Raw genomic sequence first — 7563 nt, 5'->3', positions numbered from 1 at the left:
TTCAGGGAGAAGACAAAAACATTTAAAATTAAGGTTAAAGGTTGTAGTTTCTATCAATGTTGGAACAAATTATATATTATAAGCATTATTATCATAAGTTAAATAAGACAGTCTTGTTGCCTGATATTTCACCAATCAATTATGAAGGCTTATAACGCTAATACTTGGGGTTCAATCCTCGCAGTGAGGATAGCACGGATAGCCCTTTGTGCAACTTTGCGTTTATCATCAAGCAAACTAATACATAAGGCTACAGTTTATAATTAGTTTGTTGGTTTGTCAGTTTTTTTGTTTATTGAATAATTATAGTTGTTAAGTCAGTTACTAACAGATGAGTTATTTGTTTCTAAGAAAAAGTTTGTTGTTTATTTTACTTTTTATCGAAACAGCTAACTGGAGTAAGCCAGCCGTGTCAGTAGAAATTTCAATCGACGAGGAATTTCTGATGGGAAAGGTTTATTAAGGAAAGTTATATTTCACTTACAGCATTAAATATTGTTCAGGAATGTATTTATAGCTTGTTTAGAATAAAGTTATTTGTTTAATGACAATAGATAGGCTACAGTTGATTTTCCTACTAGAAACCTACATTAAAAACTGGTCATCACTTACCTATAACCTAAAATTAAGAAACCTAACCGGATCCTGAAGAACTCTTTTACCTCCTTCATCTTAATAATCCTATGTAACAAAATTTTTACTTTTTCTTGTTCCTGGGCAGAAAGTGTTATTTCCAAATTGCTTATGCCTAAAGTAAATGGAAAAGACCTATTTTTCTCTTCAAACTTTGCCTTTGGGACCTGGGAGCATATAACGAAAACATGATGGAAGACTATATTTGGGGGCTGATACATGAAAGTGATTTACATTACAGTCGCAAATCTCGAAAAACTACTCACTTCTAAACATTTTTGTATAACTTTAGTATAAATACATGCAAATCTTGATTCGTATGTTGTTTTATTCAGACCTTATGTAAATGAAAATGTGCAAATTTGCCCGTTTTTACATAGAAAATAGGTTAATTTCTAAATTTCGTTATCCAGGTTACAAAAGCAAAGTATGAAGGGAATAATGGCCATTTTCTGTACTTTTACAACATAAGCATTTAAGAAATAATACAAACTATCCAAGAACAAAATTTGTGTTACATAGTGTTATTGACTAAAATTAGTTTTCCGACAGTCTTGTAATTGCAATTCATAGGAACACATACAAACAACTTTAAAATGACAGTTAGTTTTCTCTAAAATGAACCTTAACCCTTTGGTTTACATCAGGCGAAAGTTTTCTCTACAAAAACGAACGTTACCAACCCACAAGTTTATAAACAAACCGATCACTTCGCTGATGACAGAAACCAAAAGAATATAATATCCCAAAACTGATAACGTACAGTACCATTAACACTACTTGTTTGATCTAATATCAAGAAAAGTAGTTTCCAGTATATAGGATAAACCAACAGAACTATAAGAATATTTTAAAAACTACAAATTTTCCATCTCTGTGATCAAACACTTTAATACGTTGACCACTTTCTTTAGGGCATTAACTCATGGATACCGACACGGGCTTCACATAAAAGGAGGCGAAAAAGTTAATAAAGCTTTCCGGATAGGAACTTTAAATACTGTAGCGTCCGAATGGCTTTTGTCTTGATCCAGAGATTGATGACCTTTGAACTTTTTTTTTTCCAAACACTGCTTCTTCATTTCATTACTTCCTGTTCAATCTACAGTTATCCTTCATCTGTTTCTATATGAATTATTATCAACACTTTGTTTATCTACAAGACTTAATCCATGTTTTTATTCTATCCTATTGCTTTAGAGCTTCCAATTTGTTATTATTACCATAAGGAACATTAAGCAACTCCAACAAATATTGCCTATTCTTGATGACGAGAAACATGAAGATGACATAGGAAGGTCGAAACGTTGTTCTCTGCTTATCAATAAAAGTTTTACTATCCATACCGTAGTTCTGAGATATAAATATTGCCTAAAATTTCATAATTTTGCAAAAGCATATTTAGAACAAGCAGTATGGCTGAGAGCTTCCATACCCCTTTGTTATGTCTGCCAAACCCACCACCATTGGTTTTCTGACCTTCCTTCCTCGAAATAGGGCAGCCAAGGCCATAAAACAAGTTATTGATCAAAGACTACCGGATAGTTGTCGGTTCTGTTATTTGATTCCATTCAAGTTTTGTAGATGGCGCTAGCCAAGCGATGAATCAGGCTTCGTGATCGCCTCTGGCCGTAAGACCAGTAGGTGGAAGGATACCTTGGACATCTTAAGACCTCTAGTAGACTTCCTAGGATATATATTTGGCTGTTGAAGACCCTAAAGTTAATGACCTCTGAAATAGAAAAACTCTGAAAGATGCAATCTCTCTTATTAATTTAAACGATCACGTCATCAGAGACAAAAATAGATATTATTTTAAAATTATTTTAGCGGGGTAATTCTTTTCTGGGCTAATACGTTATATTTTGCCAAGAAATAGCTAAGTGTGCAATATATATATATATACTATTTATTGTAGTTTCACCAGACTGGGCTTGGTCTAATAGTTGGCATATTATCACGTTGTAGATTAGAAAATTTGAAAGTTATCAATTGACACACTGTTCTTTCAGTTGTGAGTGTGTTATCACATTGACAGTTAATGAAAATGGCTAAACTGTTTTAAATTACAGATAGCTATATATATATGAACCTTGAGGTCGTATAAGATGCCGTTAAAGTTCCAAATACTAAGTACCTTTTACATGACTTATGTATATAAAATTTAGTGCGCGTCTCTACAACAATAAAAACAGACAAATTAGACTATTGATTATTACAAAGATTTTCTATTTATGTTAACAGTCCTTTGGCGCTACTCTTAATCATATAATCCATCCCATGCTATGTCGATTTGAAAATAAGAGAAAAAAAAGTGATATCTGGGTCTAATAAGATTAACATAATTCTAACTGAATTATCTATCTTCCAGTCCTGTTTAGAATCGATTTCTCAAGAACACACGAAAAAAGATAAACCTAACCTTAGAAATTGTAAGAAGTACTTGAATGATCCTTAAGTACGAGTACGAAAGCAACTGTTCTGAAAGAAAGCTTTAAGTTCAGCTTAGAAAAGTATTAGTTGAATGACCTTTGATAAAGATCTTACTTGGTAGTTTTCATTTCTGGATTGACATCATGATTTCATTTACCTGTTTTAGTGTTTTTCTTTAACCAAAACTCTAGAGCGGTATTAAGACTGTAAAAACAGAAGAAAATAGCATTGATACTGCCAAGATAGTTAGTAATATGTAAGATTATCTAGGTTTGAAATTGTGTGCGTATAATGCAGACTTTTAAAGAATCCCCTTTAAATCTACGGATTTTCAAACGCTAAAATCAGGAGTTCGCTCCCTCTCGGTGGATACAGCGGATAGCCTGATGTGGCTTTGCTATAAAAAAAACACACACACTTAAAGAAATTTGCTTCTCTTAAAATATTTTAATAACAAACAATATCTGTGACGCCAATGAGTAGTTATGTAGTATACTACATGAGAGCAGCGTAGAAAGGTTTAACCCTCTCCGGACGGGTCACGGGTCAAAGGTCATTTCATCGAGTTTGACCCGTATTCAAAATTTTACTGAACTACTAGTTTCTGAAATTATGCCATTATGTTTGGTATCAAATTGTAGATTATAATTCAAATGTTCGTATCATACGGGGCCCAGCATAGCTGGGTTAAGGCGTACGGCTCGTAATCTGAGTGTCGTGGGTTCGAATCCCTGTCGCACCAAACATGCTTGCTCTTTCAGCTGGGCGGGTGTTATAAAGTTATGGTCAATCCCACTATTCGTTGGTAAAAGAGTAGCCCAAGAGCTGGCGGTAGGTGGTGATAACTAGCTGTCTTCCCTCTAGTCTTACACTGTTAAATAAGGGATGGTTAGCACAGATAGCCCTCGTGTAGTTTTGAGCGAAATTCAAAACAAACAAACAAACATATCATACGTTACTTAATTCTTTCATTTTAAAGTAAATGTTAAAAACACTCCTAAACATCGAATTTCGTGTGCCAAGTAACGTGTTACGTTGAATGCAGCCTTAGTTCAGATTAGATGTTTGTGATGTCCAAATACAAAGTCTATAGTTTTGTACTAATTAGAAACTCAAATTAATGATACTGATAAGCTAGAATGTAAAATGAGAACCTTCTATATTTTCTATTTTCTAAGATACCGCTCATGTACTGAATCAAACACACTGGCCCAGCTCACCTCTGATTTTAGAAAATGTTTCTGTTTATTGAATGTAACAGCGTCCTCTCTTTCTTTCGAGAGAAACTTTTGAGTGGGAAAGTTGAGTCTATCGCCTGTTCGAAGCTTCATATTTTTTAGACCTAAATAAAGCTTAGTTACTGAACTTGATAAATTATAACAGATTTATGTGGTATCAATATAGTAATTTATGATTTTTGGTCATTCAAATGTATACATAACACCTAAAAAATTATTTCGTTTCACATCCTCCGCTTGCGAAATTTCTTAACGCAACTTTAGACAAACAGTAACTGAGTACAAAGGTCGTACCTAGAAGAGATTTTTTTATTTTCTACTTTTATGCTAATTATATGCTTCAAAAATCTGTTGTGAGCTTTATATATATATGTTTGAAAAATTGTGTTGCAACATTTTATGTGTTTTTCTTCATTTTCACTCTTATTTCATCCTATCTCAATCGAAAAGCGTTTTTCATTCTTAAGCCTAACGCTACACTGTACCTACTAAAGAAGAAAAAAAGAAGTTCAATTTGATAAACCTAAAGCTGCACAATAGCCTACTTGCATAGAGAACAAATCGGAATTCTTAGCGAACGATTGAGAGGTAAAATTATGATGTTTATACTCTTTAAGAATATAATGAAATTTACGCGCAGTTGTGAAGTGTCGAGTCTTAACCAACGTAACAGAGAAGATAGTTCTAGTAACTCTATATATTTGTTTGTTTAGAATTCAGCACAGAGCTACACAGTGGGCAATCTGTGCTCTGCCCACCACGGGTATCGAAACCCGGTTTTTAGCAGTGTGATTCCGCAGATATACTGCTGTGCCACTGGGGGTCGTAACTTTATGAATAAAAGCAATGATGTATATAAGGCTTAGTATAGCTGACTGGAACAACATTTTGAAAACAAACGTTTTGTCTTATTAGTATGTGACGTAATCGAAGTGGAAAGTTTGCTCATAATTTAGAGACTGATAAATTTAATATACATGTTTGTGTGATGTTGAGTAAAACTGCTAGCTGATTTTGTACATCAACACAAATAATTGCGTGGGAACAACAAAAACACTTTCAGTATAAATATTTGGCGAAACTACTGCCATCTAGTATGTAACTATGTTACTATCTATTCACCAACAATTTATATACATATTTACCATTTTCTACCAGTCAGTTATTCTCCGGTTTCTTTTTTCTTTCTTTTAAAGTGAAAAGGTAAGTTTATGTATTATTTTTGCCTTGTTTCTTTAAGGTTTGTGACATTTAACAATACTGATTAAAATGTTTAGTATATAAAACATATCTATTTTTCCCTATATTTATTGTAGTTTATTATTATGATAATTGTTTTGTTTTGTTTGAATACAGATTTAGGAGTAACCAAATTTTCTAAGCTAGTATCGAGCCTTCTGAAATATTACTCGAATTACGGCCGAAAGCATTGATAACAATTTCAATATCCAAACGGCGAATCAGTGTTTTTTAATCATTATAAGTATTTATTTTATAAAATTGCATAGTTTTAATGAGACAGATACTATAAACTAGCTACATCATTGACAGGGCTAGTTTTAATTCTAATCTATGACGGTATATTACTTTGATCAGACACTGTCCTCTGGTGTCTCATCGTTAAGAGAGAGCTTGTAATGCTGAAGTTCGTGGTTGCACAACACAATCTATTCGTTATGCAGCATTGCGTTTGTCAACAAATAAACAAACAAATTCATCATAAATTATTAATAACTGTAAGCATTTCGACAAGTAACTATGAAATATAAACTGATTACAGACTTCCCCACAACTGCATTTTGTATAAATAAAACAACAACAACAATAAAAGGAAAAGCAACGTTGAAATAAATATAGAATTAAACTCCTTTGATAATAACTTGTAAAATATTACGGAGCAGAAAGTTAGAACTAAAGGTTTCTACTCATTCCTTTAAAACTGTGTGAAACACTGCTATAAACATGGAAAGTATTATATATTTTACTTTCTAAAGTAAAGGTTAACATTTCAAACAGGCTAACATGACAAACCTTAAACTGCCAACTTGCTCATGAACATCTGAGTCTAAACGTTACACCATATTAAATAACTTTACCTGTTACGTCATTCAATGTGAAAAACTGACCATATTTACTTGACTAAGCCACTCATTTTAAATGTAAAACAGAAACTCCAGAATTAATTAGTTACTTTAATTGTGATATTAACGTATTAATGTAATTGTCACTGTGTGACTGACATGTTATTAATCACTTTCATTTTAACATTAATGTGTTTTCCATGTGACTCATATGTTATTATTCGCTTTAATAGTAATATTTGAGTATTCTTACCAATGTTACTAATACATTATTGGTCGCTTTAATTATGATATTGATGTGTTTTCTATATGTGGCTCATTGTTATATTACTTGCTCTGTTTACGATATTGATGTGTCTTTCCGCATCTGATTCATATCTTATCAAGGTTCCGGAACCCAACAACTCCATGTAGTTACAAAAATTTGTTGTACAGATAATTAAAAACACAAGTCTGATAGAGTCCGTAATGACCCAATAGGTAGGTCTGTGAGCAAAAATTAAACAGATATATTGTTGATGTATTTCAAAATATGTGTTCAAACTTATACACGGGTTATTTGTGCATAGATATTAATATTTTTGAAGTGATATGCACGATAATTTGTTTGTTTGTTATTGAGCTCAAAGTTACACAATGGGCTATCTGTTCTGTGCCTGTTAAGAGAATCGAAACCAGGGTATTAATGGTGTGAGCCCTCAGACTTACCCCTGAACTACTTGGGAGAAGAGGCTCGAAGGGAAGCTGCTAGTCACAAACATCAACACTTAACTCTTTGGCTACTCTTACCTGATCAAATATTTAGATTTGACTGTTACTCTTACTGTGTAATTACAGTCCCAAATTGTGTAGTGCGTTTTTGTTTTCTTCGCCATAACCCTCGAATTCACTATCAGGCTTACTAATCACTTGGCCATGCCTGTCACTGATGTATTTCTAATATACTATATAATCAACAATCTCTATACATTTCAGAACTTATTGTTCTAGAGCAGTGCTTCTCAACAAGATGAATGGTTCACTCATGGTTTAATGAGATCAGAACCAAGGTTAATGAGTGTTTTCAATTATACAACAAATTCAAGAACAAAAAAGTCTTTAGTTATTATTATTTATTCTAGTTGAAGTTTATAATTCCATTTATTTTATCTTGTATTCATTGTAGTGGTAATTCAATA

This window comes from Tachypleus tridentatus, chromosome 9 (assembly GCF_004210375.1).
Source record: "Tachypleus tridentatus isolate NWPU-2018 chromosome 9, ASM421037v1, whole genome shotgun sequence".
NCBI classification, from domain to species: Eukaryota; Metazoa; Arthropoda; class Merostomata; order Xiphosura; family Limulidae; genus Tachypleus; species Tachypleus tridentatus.
This window is presented reverse-complemented; position numbering follows the sequence as displayed.